This window comes from Python bivittatus, unplaced genomic scaffold (genome assembly GCF_059951505.1).
Source record: "Python bivittatus isolate LINGU-HERP-01145 unplaced genomic scaffold, Pbiv_v1 ctg000690_np1212, whole genome shotgun sequence".
In the NCBI taxonomy this organism is placed as follows: domain Eukaryota; kingdom Metazoa; phylum Chordata; class Lepidosauria; order Squamata; family Pythonidae; genus Python; species Python bivittatus.
In genome coordinates, this window is record NW_028277096.1 from 20,283,148 (window position 1) to 20,301,329 (window position 18,182).

The following is an 18,182-nucleotide window of genomic DNA, read 5'->3' on the forward strand; positions in this document are numbered from 1 at the left end:
TGCTCCAGATCCTGGATTGGATTGCTGCTTCAGAGTGATGGAATTCTAAGTGGTTGACATTTTCCGTTCACTCTATCGCAGGCGTGATGTTGCACTTCGTCAGTTACGATGCCGTTTACTAGGAGTTGTGACATCTTGCACTTTGGAAGAGTCATTGAGCATGTTTTAAGTCACACATTCAGTGCCCAGGTCAAGTGCTTCATGGAACATTCCTCAAAGCCTGTGTTTATACTCTGCCTCTCTATTTTCAAAAAACAGTGATCTGTCCGTGTTCCTTTGATTCAGTAATATTTGGCAATTAAGAAAAAGGGGTTGGGGTGTGTAAAGGAGCATAGATGTAGGATTTCCATATTGCAAAGCTCATTTGTCTTACAGTAAACTAGTGCAGATATTCTCTGGGGTGCAACTCCAGTGAAAGCAGTGAGGATTACATGCATGCTAAACCGGGTGTTTCAGTCTCCTGTGTGTTCATGGGTGCTGTGCTCCTCATTTCTGCTTGCTTTCTTTTGGCAAAAAGTCCCCAAATGAGGAAATTTAAAACTACCTGAAGAACATCTTTCTACCTTATTCTGGGACCCCAAAGCCATAACCTCTTGACCCTGGAGGTTATGGGTCTAGTGCTTTTTTATCCTCCTTGATTCCTCGGTATCTGCCCACTTCCTCCTCCACATTAGAGCCTTGTTATATACGGAAATTAGAAACACCATTGCGGGCCTGTCTGGAGGCCATGCTCTCCTTGTCAGATAAGACCCCTCTTCACCTATTCACAAGCCTCTTGCTGTAAATGTAAAGGATAGAAAAGAGAAAGAGCACTCTTAGCTATTTGGACAGATCTTTTTTAAAAAAGAAATGGTTATGCCTTCAAAGAGCTGCGTACTTCACAATAAGTTCAACTCTGCTTTCTGCACATGGCTCAGTTTATTTGGAGCTGAGCTTATTTCTGGAGTCAAGGACTGCTGTTTAATGACAAAGGGTAGATTCATGCATTGGGTCCGCTTCCAGGTACCACACTCTAAAATTGTGCTAAGCCTGGGATGGACAACCTACAGTTTGCAGTTTGCACTGCACAGGCATCAACAACAGCCCCAGTGATGTCCCTCGTGTCATGGCATCATTGCACAAATGATGCAAATGACGTAATCATTTCAATCAAAATAAATCTCATCATTTGCGCAATGGCATTGGGACATCAGTAACATCGCCTGCCTTCCCCCCATCCCCACTCCCCCCCCCTGTTGCCAGTGGTTGCATGCATCCTTCTGATCCTTTTTTGTGGGTCCCAGCACCTCCCAAGATCAGAGTCAGTTCTGACCGGAGCAGCCTATAAGCCCTGTAAAATACATAAAATATCACTGAACTTTGGGAGCAAGTCAACGATTGTCAACAGTTTGTCCTTTGCTCCCAAAATGTATTTGTTAATTAGATTTAGAGGCCATCTTTCTTCCAGGAGTTCTAGCTGATAAACGCAGTACTCCGCCTTCCCACTTCTCTGGCCCCCAAAATAACACTTTGTGGTAGGTTGGGCTGAGAAAGTGGGGCTGACTCAAGAGCATGCCATGGGCTTTCATGCCTGAGTGAGAATCTCCCCATGCCTAGTCTGGCACCTTCACCTCTGTGCCCCGCTGGCTCTCAGTTGAACATTGGGAAGGCTTATTGCATCTATCTGAGGTTTTTTTAAAAAAAATTCATCCCACCCACCCTTCAAAGAATTTGCTGAAAAACTCAGGCCCCCTCTTCCTGTAATGTCATCGCCCTGTGCTTCCCCCCACCCCCTGCCAACTCCAGCCTTTGGATCTGGGAAGCTGCAGTGGTCTCTGTTTTCTCATCACGTGTAGATTTTAATTACCAGAGGAAAATCCAAGTGCAATGTAGGCGTCTCTCTAAAAACCCTCCGAACTTTGCAACTCTGAGTACAAACCCTCAATGAAATGCTGAGCCATGTCCCCCTCATTAAGAGGTCACTCCATGCTAATTTTTAAAGGAAACCTTCTCCCAGAAGGCCTTCCCTCTGCTCTGGACTTCTAGGTGGCAGAGCGGATGCAAAAGGTGGGCCGTGGGATCCCGTCAAATTCACAGTTCGACATTTAAGCCTGGTTGAACTGCACATATTTGAGCAAAACAGCCATTGTGAATGTGAATTGGAAGGCAGAGGGAGAGAGAAGGCCGACCCAGCCTATTGCAACATGCGTTTATGTCCTCTCGCAGCTGGAATTTTGGCAGAGTGTCATTCCTGCTGTTAAACATGGTGACCTTGTTGCCTGTGATTTACTAACTGATTCACAAACACTTCCTCACTCTGTGAGGCTTAATAGACTCTCCTCTGCATTTTGGCAGAGGCTCTTGCCCGAAACCAGCTCAATCTCGGTTTACCAGTTTTGCAGATTTTTTTATTATTATTATTATTATTTCTTGCAGTCAGAAAATTTCTCCTCTTCTGGAATTTTATTTTAGCATTGACACATTTTTTTGTCGGTTTCTTTGTGTAAACAAATCATTTGGGTACAAGGTATCACAACACATCCGAGCTCCTTTTCTAAAAATAAAGTCTGGGTCGTGTGAACCAGCATCGAAATATTGAGATTCACGTTCTTTTAAAGGACCTTCATATTTGCTAGTTGATTTTTTTCCATAATATTCCAGGGCTGGTTTTTTTTTTGTTCTCTCTCTCTCTCGTTCTCTCAGTGTTTTATTCCCACATTGGTGTCTCTATATTAGAATGTGAAAAACAGGAAGGAGGGTTTAAAAAAATCACATATCAGCATTAAAAATAACTATCATCTTTTGCCCAGAATGTTTTTTTCTTTTGTTTTTTGCGAATTTCTTTAAAAGACTTCATACCAAAAGTATATTCAGGATTGGTGTCTGCAGAAGAGGTTAAAAATCTACAACATGAAACCTCTAGTCATGGGGCTACATACCATCAGTATGCTGATGACACTCAATTGTGCATCTCTGCCCCACGCTGCCAAGTGATTTCATTGAGGTGCTTTTTCAGTGTCTGGAGGCTATGTGGGCCAAGATGGGAGGAAACTGACTTTGGCTCAACCCTGACTCAGTGGCTGTGGGTTTTGGGGTCACCTGTATCTAGTGATTTTCCACCATTGATTCTGAATGGGGTAACATTCCCCAGGCAGAGATGATGCACAATCTGGGCGTCCTCCTGGTCATGCAGCTTCTGTTCAAGGAGCAGGTGGCAGCTGTAGCCAGAAGGGCCTTTGGACAATGGCATCTTATTTGCCAGTTGCCCCCATTCGTAGATCAAGAGGCAATGGTCACAGTCACTCATGCTGTAGTCACCTCTGGATTGCAACCTGCTGTATATGGGGCTGCCCTTGAAGAGTATTTGGAAACTTCAGCTGGTCCAAAAAGCAGCTGAATGCTACATGTACTATTGAGCACACCATAATACACCCAAGTAACACTGCTGTTAACTTGAGCTGCACTGGCTTCCCGTGGCCTTCCAGGTGCGATTCAAGGTTCTGGTTGCCATCTTTAAAGCCCTATATTACATGAGGCCAGGTCTTGCAGGACTGCCTCCCCCCAATGGTTTCTCCCCATCCCACCAGATCAGACAGAGTAGGAGTCTCAACAGTGAAGCAGTGCTTTTTGGTGAGTCCTTGGAAATGTGCCTTCTCTGTCATGGCATCTGCCTTGTGGAACAACCTCCTCCATGAAATATGGACAGTCCCAACCCCACTGGCTTTCTACAAACCTGCAAAGACCTGGCTCTTCCCCCAAGCAGTGGGACCAAGGTGCTAAAGGAGCTCCGATGTGGGTGCAGGTTTATCTGTTGTTTGCAAGGTTTTTTAAGGGCCTGGATTGCTTTTTTTCTAAATGCTATTTTTAATGTTATGGATAGCGATGCTTTTTATCCGTTTGCCACCCATCTGTTTGCCTTGGTAGATGGGCAGCTGTATAAATATGTTAAATAGTTAAGTACACAAGTAAGTACAGCATTGCAATCCAAGGCCTGCTGCTTCAAAAGGTCAGAGTTTGTACCTACCATCTTGCAGATTTTGACCCTCTCTTGCAGAGGCCCAGAGATCTATCATAATATTCTGCAACAATTGGGGATTATATACAGATGGCATTTATACAATTTTAAAGGGCTCAGCAGTTGGTAAATTTTCTAACCGACACAGGCACAGCTAGCACTGTACAGGTTGGGACCATATTAAACAATAACCTAAATGTGCTGTCAGTAGCTGAGTACAGACCAATTTGAATTAGGCCGTGATTGCATTTTGCTCCCTTGCGACATTTTTCCCATTGAGTTGACTGTGCAGGAGTTGTACAGTGTTCAGGCACGTGTTTCTAAGCTCCACCTTTGGTCTCAGGGCCTGATCTAATATTGTGCTTGTCCATCTACAACTGAAGAAGCCGCCTTAACAGAAGGTTTACTTATTCAGTAACTTTTCAACCTGGTTTTCCTTTCATGGAAGTCCAGGGTGGCCAAATAAGTGACAAATCACTTAAATGTAGGTATCACGGGAGCCTTCAGAGGACTTAGATTCACAAAATAGCATAGCCAAAGCATTAAACTGATCCACCTCAATCTCTGTGGCAGATGTCTCACCATGGCAATAGAACTTTCCTTGTCTGATAAGAAACCCATCTTAAACACAACTTTTTCAGTCTTTGGTGGTAGCATGCTCCCATGGACCTACAATGTGTATTTCAGCCTTCCTCCAAAGAACATAGAGCATGATATAAAGTCTTATTACATTTGGTGCTCATGACAACCCTGTTAGGAAAGTTAGTCTGGAACAGTGTTTCTCAACCTTGGCAACTTTAAGACGTGTGGACTTCAACTCCCAGAATTCCCCAGCTGGCTGGGGAATTCTGGGAGTTGAAGTCCACACGTCTTAAAGTTGCCAAGGTTGAGAAACCCTGGTCTGGAAGATAGAGATTGGTGTGTGTGCTTCATGTCAAAATGAACCTTGGTCTGTACAGTCCAACTCCAGTATTCAATCTCCTACTTCTCTATGTCTCTCCAAGGGAACATTCATCTCCACTAAGATGAAATCCTTCAATATTCGCTTGAGCACTGGCGTAAAGCATCCTTTATTTGAGAGAGAAGGTGAACTGCGTCCTTAAATTACATTTTCTCTTGCTTTCAACCATGGCCCTGCTTGAAATGTGGGATCCTCCACTCAGTTGTTTCTAAGAGGAATTTAATCAGGGGGTTGTCACAATGAGGAAATTCAGCGACTCAGCCTCTCTTTTGATGGCCGTTCCAGTGCTCTGTCTTTGTGAGCAGACAGGAAGCTGAAAAGACTAATGTTGGGCAGATGACAATCCTTCAATCCAGTTAGCTGGCCTTTGGGAGAAGCGAGCAGTTCGGGCCAGCATAGAGGCTACATTATGTTGGCCGTCCGCTGTGAGCCCAAGAAGTGATTAAGATGCTGGCACTAAATAAAAACTGGCTATTGAAAAGCCCCTGCCCCGAGGACCTAATTCCAGATCAAATTTTGCTGCCCTGCACAGGAACAATGGCGGCCCAGTGCTTTCGCGTCTCCTTTTCGTCACGTTGCACAAAGACAGCCCCTGAAACTCTTCCGAAGAACAACGGGCCCCTCTAGATGTGCTGCCAGGCCCGAAGAGAGAGGAAAGCCATACAAAAACACATTTTAAAAATACATTTTACACTGCCCTTGACATTTGAAAGAAAGAAGAAACCTGGACTGTGGAAATTCCATCTGCCCTTCGGCCATAGGGAGTTCCTGATTCCGCCACCACCATTACGCCTCCCTCCTGAATCTTGATCTTTGACATTCTGGCCCTTAGAAAGAGCCAGATTTGGAAGAGCAGGGGGGAAAAAAGAAAGGAAAAAGGAAAAGTTAAAGAAAGAGCAGTACTTTGTTTCATTGAAACAATTGCTATAGATGAGAAGTAATGTTGCACTAGGGCAAAGCGGTTGGACTTGGGGAATTTGGGCCAGTCCCTCCTTCTCAGCCCCAGACCCATGTGGGGTAGTAGTGAAGGTGCTGGTCTAGAAGGGGGAAGACCCAGATTCTAGGCCCCCCTCAGCCGTGGAAACTACTTCCCAGGTGGTCTTGAGGGAAAAAAAGGAGGAAGCAGCAGGATTACGAATACTACCTTGAGCTCCTTGAGGAAAGGCAGGGTATAAACGTAACAAAATAAACAGTGAAAGCAATAACTGATAACTCCATGAGCAATGATTGGAAAAAGGACAGCTCTTATTTGAGAGGACTTCTGCTCCTCATCTGGAAAATCTCTGGGAACACTTTTCCTTCAAAAAGAATATTTTTTTTCTAAATTTCCACACATCCCCTAGAAGTGGATCGTCATTCTCATCCACAACCCTGCCCCTCTAGTCTCCCCCATTAAAATCTCTCCCCGGAGATGTTGTTTGCCTGGGTGCCTCTTAATTCAACTCATGAATTCAAGAATAGTTATGCCATGAGCCTGACTTCTTCTGACACTTTCACCAGAGCCTTGTCCTTGGTCCCACAGCTCTCTGACATCCATTGGGCTGAGGTGTGGCCCTAGGCCCTGCTCAGGTATGATGTATAACTCTCTCTCCCTACAAATGGTCCACAGGACCTTCTGAAAGTATACGCCCCTCCCCAAAGCATTTGGCTGGATTGGAACATTGAGTAGTCCTCCTGTGAATTGTTTCAGCCAGTTCTGGCATTAGGGTAACATGCCCATGTGACTTTTATTGTGCTTTATATTTTTCCAACTACTTTAAGGTGCCACCAGGGCCAAACAACTGAGTAACATTTCCAGGAAACAAAGATTTCCAAGAAACAAACAGAAATACTGTAATTAAACTCTTAATCTGCTTAGCCTAGTATTGCATCCTTCTGCTTGGCAAGAGTTGCCTAGGGTTGGTATGAAGGGCTTTTCCCATCACTTAGTTATTGTTATGGAATCTACGGAGGACAAAGGATTTTCCTCTGATGTTAAGTTACAACCCTCTGGTTTGAAGGAGGGGGAGTTATGAACCTAGACAGCTGCCTTATCTTAGGACAGCCTAGTGCTTCATCTGACCCCAGAACTGTCTCTTCTGTTAGCCTTGGAGAGACAGAAGAGCTTTTCCCCCATCACTTCTTACTAGCTGATCATTTCAACTGGAAGTGCCATGAAAAGAACTGAGGACCTTCTGCATTCAAAGTGTGTGCTCTGGCACTAAATTGCAGTCCTGATCTTTTTTTTATAGCTTGAACTACCCATAATTAACTCTCATTTCCCTTCACAGGGAAATGCATCCTTCACTGTATTTTTCCATGTGGCTTCTGATAGTTCTCCCTTTCTTCATTCCACTTCCCTAACACATATATACATACACAAATGCACAGAGTAAGAATTTGGCATGGGGCAGTTGGTTCTGAGAGAGCTCAACTCATGGGTTTTCCCCATAATAGTTTTCCCCCTTCCCTTCCCTTCCCTTCCCTTCCCTTCCCTTCCCTTCCCTTCCCTTCCCTTTTCATTTTTATTTTAACTGTCCTTCCAGAGAGTCTTTATATTTAAAAAAAATGAAGGAAAATAATGATTTATTTTTTATATAATTTCTTATGGAGGGAGGGAGGGAGGGAGGGAAAGAAGGAAATTATTATAAAGAGGAAAGAAAAGAATGAGAAAAGTGGGGAAGTTTTTGGAAGACAGGCTTCTGGACTTAAGACACCACCCCTAAAAAGGTGATGTCCTTGCTCTACCCAATGATGAGCCTTTTCATGCCATCTGAAGCCCCATCCGATTTATTAATCAGTCCAAAGCCTAGCATTCTGCAAGCCTGTTTGCTTCCACAAGCACATAATCACATTTGTTTCTCTTCTGAGGACATGAAAGAAGAGTCACGTTACTGTTCCCTGTTTTCTTTCCCCCGCACAGATTCAAAATAAAAGTGGACCAAACAGAGAGAGAGGTTAACATATTCCGGGGCTTGATAGCACAGCTTTTCATTCATGGCCCTATGTAGTTGTGTGGGCATTGCCCCGATGTGGGAAACTCTTTTCATTGAAGAATCTGAATATTGTTTAAGGAAATGAATAATTGCAACTGTGCTTCACTGTGGCGCTGAACAAGAGAACAAGTGAGCCATTCTTAGGGGAAAGACTGAAATGCTATTGTTGCCAATCGTTTTACAGAAACTCTACACAGAAAAAGAGAAAAAAAATATTCCAAACTTGACAGATTTGTATCCTAAATAGTCATTTGCTCCTTCATAGAGAACAGGCAGAGTTTGGCCAGAGAGGCTGTTTCAAATGCTGCCAGCTCTTCCAGTGGGGGTGGGGGGGGAGAGAGGGGGATGCAAGGAGCTCTTTTGGTCTGTCAAGATTCAGAGGTCTGGAGATAAAGTAGAAACTTGAAAAATGAATCCCTCTTAGAGAAATGAACTTCTTGGGAAGGAAATGGCATCACTGCTTTGGAGGGCTGGTTATCTGGTGCTGCTCCTATTTCTCTTAAAACCAGGATGCTCAAATTGTGCCGAGTGGCCCTTCAAGAAGTTAGAAAGGGCACAAGCCTTTTCTTCAACATGCTGGATGAGGTTGATTCAAGCATGTGTTTGTCTCCAGCTGTGACCTTGCCCAGTGGTTTGTCCATCAGGTGAAACGGCCTTGTACACGGCAGCGTTACTTAGCCAAGAGCTCATCAAGAGATCTTTACTGTCTGAATTCTTCTAGTTGTTAACCCCTAGACTTTCCATTGTCTGGATGTGCTAGACTATGTTGTCCACAGCCAACATAGCCCACCATCTGGAAAGTATTAGGTTGTGAAAAGCTGTTTTAAGCCATCTAGCCTAGCCATCTCCGCTGCCTCTTGTCTTTATTTGGTGTTCCGTAAAGATCTTCATGGAACCGCAAATAAGGTCAAAGTTAGAATAAAAAAAGACTAATTTCTTCCAACTTCTCTGTAGGATCTTATTCTCCCCCCCTTCATGTTAGCAGAGTTTTAGCATTTGATGAAGTTGATACCATAGCAAGATTATCAGAGAAATGACTGTTGTTGCTATTAATTAATGATCTTATTGCCAAAAGAGCTTACTGTGCCATATTTAGAGTCAACACTATCCTCCAGACATTAGTCTGGAGGCTGAAAGAATCAGATACCTCAGAGTTGTGCTGAATCAGGCTGTTGGATTAGACCAAAGACCACTCTAGTTCAACAGCGTCTTTCAACAGTAGCCAGAATGATGCCAAAGCTTCTCCTGATGTTGCCATTCAGCAACTAATAGCATGGCCCACAGCAGTTCATAGCCCTCTCTCTCCCTCCTTTATTTTATACATTTATAAATATATACTTATTTATATATTTCTTTATGAGAATGATTGATTGATTGACATCTGCCCATCCAGAGTCCCCCATTGGGGGAGATGGGCAGAGATAAATCAAATAAATAAATAAATAAATAAATAAATAAATAAATTCATTCATTCATTCATTCATTCATTCATTCATTCATTCATTCCTGCTTTTCAATCCCCACTGAATACCTAGTGCTTTAATTTTCCTATCTCCACACCCAACCACTGAAGCCAGGGGCTCTTCTTGTAGAGTGGACATAACTTTCCTGGTTGGGTAAAGTTGGGTAAACTTTTAGTAACGTAACCATTGCTTCAAAGTAACAGCTTCATAGATAAATCATATGTGAGTTCAAAGGAGTAAGGGCCATCCATGTGGGAGTGTCTCCATTTGGAGGAGCCTTTTTGATGATGCTTTTACAAGTAGAAGTATGACTAAAAATTTGTGTTTGGGTTTTAACCACATCTTAATGCTTGGATTATCATTATGGACCACATTCTTCCTGTGCTTAAATGGTTGCAACACTGTAAGATGTCTTTCCTTACACTTTGGGTACCAACATCTTAAAGCAACTAGCACACTCTCCCGATCAAACTGAAGTCCCCTGCAGGCTGGTCTAAATCCCTCCTCCTAACTTAACATGATTAATTTTACACATCCCCTGATAATGTTCCTTCCTAATCCATTCCAGGGATTGATTTAATTTTCTGTTTCTGTAAAAGCTGAGATACACTTGATCAAAATTATTTCAGGGATTCAGTGTATATGGGTCATTCCTTTCTTTATCCTCCTGTCCTCTCTTGATCCATTAAGGTGAAGAAAAATCTTAAAACCCAGTACTGGCAAGACTTTAAGCAAGGGCCATGAAAAATGGAATTGAATGGCAAAACATGTAGATATTGGTCATAGTTGATGCAATTAACAAAACATTTCTCATTTTGATGGGCGGAGGAAGAAAAGGAAGGATCTGACTGTTTTAATATCGGATCTGAATATGCAGCCTTCATCTGCTTAGCTCAACCAGGATTTGCCTTTTTGGTACATAAAAGTGTAATAGAAGATATTGTTAAGAAGATGACTTCTCTATTATCAGATTATAGGAAGTATGCATTTGTTGGCATTAATGATAGAAAGCTTTTCTGAGATTCATGTTAACAAGCACCTGCTTTTCCTGAAATATAACCCAATATTACCCCAAAATAATATGTTGAATTTAACAAACATGCCTATCTGTTCAACAATAATTATATTATGAGATCTTCCAGCCTTAATAATCCCCATCTTTCTTTATCTAATATTTGTTTTCCACAAGCATGGTTTTATTCTTTATGGAAGCTTAGTGAAAGCAATGGCAGAATATCCCATTGTCTCTTCTGGTTGGGTTTGTACCTGTCCAAAGGTACTTCTGATGAACTCAAGATTTCTACTAAAATCCCATTCTAACTGGAAGGTCCATAAAAGAATATCTGAGAAGTTCTGTAATACATTTTATCCGAAGCCCCTATTCCTGAAATCATGCAGCATTTAAGGAATTCAGCACCCAGTCCTGGGGAAAGGCACAGCTGCTTCAAAGAATTGAAGATAAGTGCTATATTTGCCTACCACACACCTTCAGAAGCATCTTTTTGTCTTCACCTTACAGCTCTGCATAGGCTAACTACTCTTGCTATTAGGAAGTTTTTCCTAAAAGTCAAAATCTGCCTTCTTGGAACTTAATTCCATTATTCAGGTCCATAATGGAGAACTGGTCTTCACCTACAGTAGTTCTGCATGATACTTTTCAGGAGCTTGAATAGTGCTATCATGACCTCCCTCATCCACCTTTTCTCAAAGCTAGCCACACCCAGCCCCTTCCATTTCTCTTCATAGTCCTCTGGTCATCCTCACTACCATTATCTAAACTAAACCCAGATCTCTGAATCCCTTGTAAAGTGTGGGACCCTGAAGTGGACATAGTCCTTCAGGTGGGTCAGACCAGATCAGAATAAAGTGGAAGAATTATTCCCTAAGAGTTGGCCATTGTAGCTGCTCTGATGGGCAGATCAAAGAGTGGGGACTAGCCCCCTTTACTGCCCAATCTGTTCATTTGTTGGAGGGCCAACTCCAGCATGTGTTGCAGAAGAGTTGGGGTCAGCAGGTAGGCCTCAGTTACTTAGCCACAGGTTCATAGCTTTGCCATCCTTTTCTCCTTTTATTTTTAAATATAGGTTCTAAAATCTGTCTCCTTATTTTCTGAAAGACTGGACAGATTTAGCAATGTTTTTTCAGATTCTTTTCTTGTCCTCTGTGTCAAAAAAAATGAGGGGAGGGTTTCCCAACTTTTTCCCACCATATTTCTATGATGTATCAGACCATTTTACTGAATATTTTATTTACCATCTGCTTGTCCTATCGAACCTCCCTGTCATCCTAGGTTCTTTCTCTCTGGAGTTGCAATGTCGGTTCCAGTTAATCACTGGAGCATAAATTTCTCCTTCATGTTTCCTGTGAATAAAGCTCATGCCCTCAGACAGGGTGCTCTAACTTGGTGCATCATGAGATTGCTTGGAATTTGAGGAGTGTCAGGCACGTGAATTGACTTAAGATGATACAGATAAGAATAGAGCTTTCTATCCATAGTTTGATATACTTGCCTTGCGTGCACACAGAATCTCAGAATCAAAAAGCAGAGATGAGCTCTGCTTCCTGGTTGCTGTATGAGTTTCTGTTCTTGGACAACAACACTCCAGCTGGAAGATAGCAGGCCCAGAATCATGGCTTATGCAAACACATAGTAACAGCTTTCTTTCGAAGACAAACCAATCACATCCACATTAGAAATGTAGCACACTTGCCAGAGTTCAGCAGTGGCAAACCAGATTTGGGAACTGTTCACACACACAGCTGAGGGAACCTCCTCTGAGGCACATAAGCCTACTGATTTGCTCCATCTGAAGAGAATTGTAGGATAGCTGTGCCCCTCAAGACCCACCAGTGCCAATACCTGTTTTGATTGTCTGACTTGTCCATTTCCTAGGGCTTTCCTACAGCAATCCTTCGTTAGCAATCTTTCCACTAATTACAATTGTCCATAATCCTCCTAGGCAGGGCCCTAGAGCATTATGGGTAATTTAAAAGGCAGATGGTTTCTTAAATATAGATATCAGAGAGTCAGAAGGGGTCATTTAGGCATCCAGTCCAACTCCCTGTTCATGCAGGAGTCCAAATGAAAGCATCTATAATACATGGCTCTTCAGCCTCCATTTGAAGGCATTCCTTGAAGAGGAGCCCACTATCTTTCTGGGACACTGGTTCCACTGTCAAACTACTCTTAGGAGGTTTTCCCAACATTCAGTCAGCCTTCCCGCAACTGAAATCCATTATTCTATATCTTGACTTCTGCCATGATAGAGAACGTGTCTTCTGAGTAATATCCTTTCAGATATTTTCTGCCTTATTCCTCCTCAGTTTTCTCTGTTGAAGGCTGACCATGCCCAGCTCCTTCAGCCAATTGTCATAGAAATTACCTTCTATCCCCTGATCATATTTCCTGGTCTTCTCTGAACTTCTTTCAGTTTGTCTGAATCCTTCTTAAAGTGCAGTGCCTAGAACTGGACACAATACTCAAGGCAGGATCTGATCAGTATAGAATAATGTGGAACTATTATTTCCCATGGATTTAGAACCTGCACTTCTGCTAGTGAAGTCAAAAATTACACTTGCCCTTCTTCCAGCCACATGGCCGTCATGTTCAATTTGTAATCAAGTCCAAGATTTTTTTCACAAGATTCCTCACCTTTTCCACATTCTCCATGTCGTGTGGAGAGAGACAGGATGGTGATCAGTCCTGCCCTGCAGAACTATGTGCTGCCAGCAGGAGAAGAGAGAACACGGCATGACACACACACACTGGAGACCTCTCAAGTTTGCATTTGTAAAGAATTCTGCTTTTTAGGGTGAATCACTTCTGAAGCAGGTGACCTTTCATCAGTTTTGAACAACAGTAGCTTTCAACTGTAGCTTCCTTTTCTCAGGAAGTGGAGGATTTGGTACATTTTTACCCTTACAAGTCCCCTTTGAAACTGACTTGCCCATCCCTACAGTTACATGGCCAAGAGGGCACTGTTAATCTGAGTGTCCCCAGCACAGACATAGCGCTCTCCTCATTGTGCAGTCCTTCTTGCTGTGAAAGATTGTTTTCTTTTAGAAACAACAGAAGGCCTTTCTCCTGGGTGCTGGGAGCTTCAAGTCAAGCTGGCAGGGTGATAATCACAGTTTGTGGTTTGCATGAGTTTTTAAATATTAATGGATTCATAAAAATGCAGTAGTTTGTTTTATGGTTTAATAATGAAGTTAAAATGTGTTTAGTCACCACTGAATCCCAATAATTCAGAAAGAGTTCCACTTAAGAACCTATCAATCTAAGCTTCATTTTCCAGTTGCATGAATGATTATAAAACTGCTGGATTTTCAATTGCCATTTGTTCAACCCATCATAAGCAACCTTCGGAGACTTTCCACGCCTGGAAAACTCTTCTGTTTGTCTCAGTTTTCCATCAGAAGTTTATTCTGTCCCATCTCCACATCAATTTTCCAGTTTTAAAAGAAGTGCCTCTGAATCTCTGTATGTGTTTTTACGTATGTTTTCCCTAGTATTTCTAATAATGTTCATTCATTCATACGTGCATTTATTCTTATTTATTTAAAAGATCTGTATGGCCACCTGTCTTAGAACACAACATACCAGATACTATATAGGCATGTTTATATCCACTTTATGAATATATGTTTACTCAACATTCATTCATTCTTGGCCCTGTCTCTCCTTGATTAACCACACATACTTCTTCAGTACTCCATTCCTATTGCCCAGTCTTATCGTTATCTTTCTCTCGACAAACGTGCCTTCATGTTACGGAGCGTTCAGACGCATACGTTATACACAGCCATTTTACTTCTTCCAATAAACATGCACTCCTTGCCACACAATCGTACCCCACTCTTTATCTTTCTACTAGCACTTGCACATGCTAAAAGTCCTCCAGTCATCCCCCGTCTGTAAAAGTACCGAAACTCATCTAGTTGCTGTCATTTCTTGCCATGTATGTACAGCTTGCAATCGTTCACTCCATTTTTCCTGTCAAGCAAAATCACCTTGGTACAGTCAGACATTGTACCTGGGCCAGAGAAAATGTTGAATAAATCAAGACTTTGAACTAGACAGTGAGAATGGATACACCCGGATTCCTTTGGCCTCTTTGCCAGCTAAAAACTAACCTAGCTCTTCTCATTAAAAATCCACACTGAGGCAGTGGTTGGTAACACCCTATTCACTGGAACTCCAAAATTAAATAAAAATGTTAACAATAAAACAAAACAGAACAACAACAAAAACCTTAGGGGTCAGATGTCACAAGTTTGCCAAATCAGGAGATTTGGGTGTTTCTGACCTGCAATCTTATGAGATTATGAGACAGGTTTGTGCAAGTTTTTGGCTTTCCTACATGAGATGACTGAAACCTTGGAAGGTTTGGCAATTTTGTGGCAATCTTGTGAGATCTTGGCTGTTTCTTCAACATCATATTTTGTGCGTAGTCTAGTTTGTGAGATCACACAATTTGGTCTGGTGTCTAAAGAAATTAATCGTCTCCTGCTAAAAGGCCCAGTAGCTCCTTTTTAAGTAGCTTCCTTCCTCGTAATTGAATTCTGCACTTTGCACAACTTCCTACATGTGATTTCCTTGCACTTTCTCAAATGCATAGCTTGCATACAACCTTTTTCACAAAAGGATTCAAGTACACATGAAGAAATGATGCTTTGTGTAAATCGATTCCTTGTTTGGAGGAGAAATCACAAAATCAGCGTCCGCAATTTAAAAAAAAAAAACCACCCATTCAGAGCCTAATATAACTTTTTTGCCCCACAACATCTGCTTGTAGAACAGAGTGTCAGCTCAGACAGCTACAGTATGGAAAGATTTCTGCTTCGGTCCAAGTTTTACTTTCCTAAATTCACACCCCTGATCTATCATGTCATTACCTTTATTCACTGAAGCCAAACAGGTAGATGAAAAACAGTATTTATCTGACAGGGTTATGAGAGAGCAGGGAGTGAAAAAACAAGTTGCCTTCTCTCTTTTCACTGTGTGACATCCTGACCTTTTTTCCTTGCATGGGAAAATAGAAGCATAGCCAAAGGTGGTCCCTGAGCAGCACAGCTGTGTGCAGTGGCTCCGAAATGATGGGAACAAGTGACAGTTCGCCACAAAAAGGTTGCAGTGCATTTACCCATGTATAAATCTTTGCACATTCAGGTGAAAACTTCTCAAGCTTGATGGGACGAGATCGTGAAATCCATAAGGCCTGTCTGGGTGGCTGAAAGATATAGGCAATGACTAAGTGCAACCAGGATCAGCCATGATCCCTTGGTTTGGGGGGTTTTAACTATTTTCCCTGGCAGTGAAAAACTCAGTGGCGTGAATTTCAATGGGGTAAGAAAAGCATTTGCACCAGACACGTCTGGAGAGCAGTTCTGCAGAAGCAGTAAAGACAGTATGAAAAATCATCAGTGAGTAAAATGCCATGGAATTGTTGATCTTATTGGTGAGCTTCCTATATATCATTAAGATCTACAGCCATTTCCATTCCAACAGAGAAAGTGATGCACAAACCCATGGTCCTGGAAGCCTTGAGTGTAGTTCCCAGAGGCCTTCTGTTGGGTACCGTAGCAGCTGTCTAAAGCCAAATGTTCTTTCTCAAGTATGGATCTCAAGAGTTCTCTGTAGAAGATGTATTGAAATGAATGAGATGCGGTTACAAGAATTCAAGCACCCAACCTATTTTCAGTTTAGAATTAATATATTCCTGTATATATTGGAGTGTAGATGGTCTGATTTTCTTTCTAACAGCCTTCCTATGATCTGGTAGGGAGGCAGGTCTCCCCACCAGATCTGATAGTGGAGAAATTTGCAACTGGCTGTTATATAATGGTCTCCTGAATCTTTATCTTTACCAACTCTTAAACCTTCCAGAACCTTTTTGTGAATTGTGATTTTTAACATGAGAAAGTATGGGGAACTATTATATGTATGGAGAGTGATCAAATTGATGATGATGAATTGATTGAATGTAAATTAAATATACATTGAACTAAATTTAGCTTTTGTCCTGGCTGTGCTCTCTTTGGGGAACGTAGCCCCTGTTATATCACTCAGAGGCTGAATAAGTCCCCTCAGTCTGGGAAAGGTTGCCCCAAAGTTTGTAAATGAATTCCCAAAGGGATCTGCTTAGTAGCCACCTCCATGTTCAAACCAGCTTTCTAGTGCCTTCTAGAAGGTAAACCATTTTCTCCATTGTTTGACCATCGAAGTAAAAGGCCCAGTCAATGGGAATGTACGGGGAAACCTAAAACATTAAAATAACCTGAGATGTACATATTATGCATCATAATTTGGATGTTCCTCCATTCCATAAGTTGCTCCACTGCCTCACCAGAATGGTCCTACCTACTGGGCTAGGACCCCAGGTAGCTTAGCCAGGGCCAGACATTCTGGAAGTTTGGGTCCAAAATAACCAGAAGGCACCAGCTTGCCTAACCATATCACTGGCAATTCCTTTGTGTGTGTCTGTGAATATGTATACCCTCACACCAAGAGCAGGGGCCAGTTAAAAACCTTGACACACAGGGCGATCCTTGGGCAACAGGTAATTCATTTATGGAGGTGACAAGCCGCCTCTCTGGCTCCATGGTATGAGTGAATGCCATGTTACCAGGCATCAGGAGTTGGGACAGTGATTTATAGCTGTGCAGAGCTTAAGAAAAATATGTGCTTCAAATATGGATTTATTGCCCTGCTGTCACACCTTTGGCATTCCCCTTTCTGAAAGGGTATATCCATGTGACTGAGAGATATATAACACTGAGAAAGCTAAGCAACAACATTTGGCTTGACCTTCTGTACTCTGTACAAAGGAAGAGATATTTAATTGTTTGCTGGTATCCTGAGGTCAGAATCACAGGAGGTGGAGCTTGAAGGACAGGCACCTGAGACATCACGTCAAAGTCGCCAGCCCTGGAACTCAGCAGCTGAGTTCCCCAGGAATCCCGTGACATGGCTAAGGTCTAAGTTTTATTGCAGGCAGATGAATGTGATCCATTCTCATTGATAGTGAAGAATTCTCTCCCTAGAAACACATTCAAACCCTTCTAGCCCACTTCCCATGTTTTCCTCTGGCTTATCTGAATCTAGTTTTCCATTTCTCACCTTTCATCCAGAGGCAGTGGCCTCTGCACTCTTCGCATTCTTTCCCACAACGGTGACCAAGCACTGTGTTCGACCTGAGGATTCTTCTTCCTTTCCAGTGCTGTGACACATCAGGAGGCAGAGTCTGGGAGCAAAGGTCTGAGACGGGTAGAGGATTGTATTCGGTGGAATAGGCTGACTACACAATTTATCTCAAGGATGGAATCTGCTGGGGGTGGAGGGAGGGATGGAGCAAAAATTGCAGACCGTTATGTGGAACCAACCATACAATTATACTCCTTTCGTGAATACTCTGAAATTTCAAGCCAGCTCTGGGATCTGCTAATCCTAGTTCTTAATGCCACCAGGAGAGGCCTTCTGCTCCCAACAGAGAGGTTATTGGAAGATCAGCCTATTAATGGTTTTAACTTAGGATCTTTATATGATCCTCCGATTCCGTCTCCCTCTGGGTATGAGCTTCTAGGGAGCAGCAGATGGATGTATTCATTTCCCACTAATGGCTTTTCTGGAAATACTGGCCAGTTTTGGAAACAAGCCGCTGCTGCCCAAAATGGCTCCTCCGTGATGCTGTTCTTGGTATAGCCACGTCCGAGCAGTAGACCTATGGATGTTCACACCAATATGTATACCTGAAAGGTTCCCTAAATGAGTATCCCCAACTGGAACTTCA

The 18,182-nt window shown here is 42.5% G+C and overlaps 1 protein-coding gene across 7 annotated transcripts in view; it reads left to right on the forward strand.

Annotated features, from left to right (window-relative positions):
- BCAS3 (BCAS3 microtubule associated cell migration factor) overlaps positions 1-18,182 on the forward strand; it is a 514,094-nt gene that overhangs the window by 350,313 nt on the left and 145,599 nt on the right. The window lies entirely within an intron of this gene.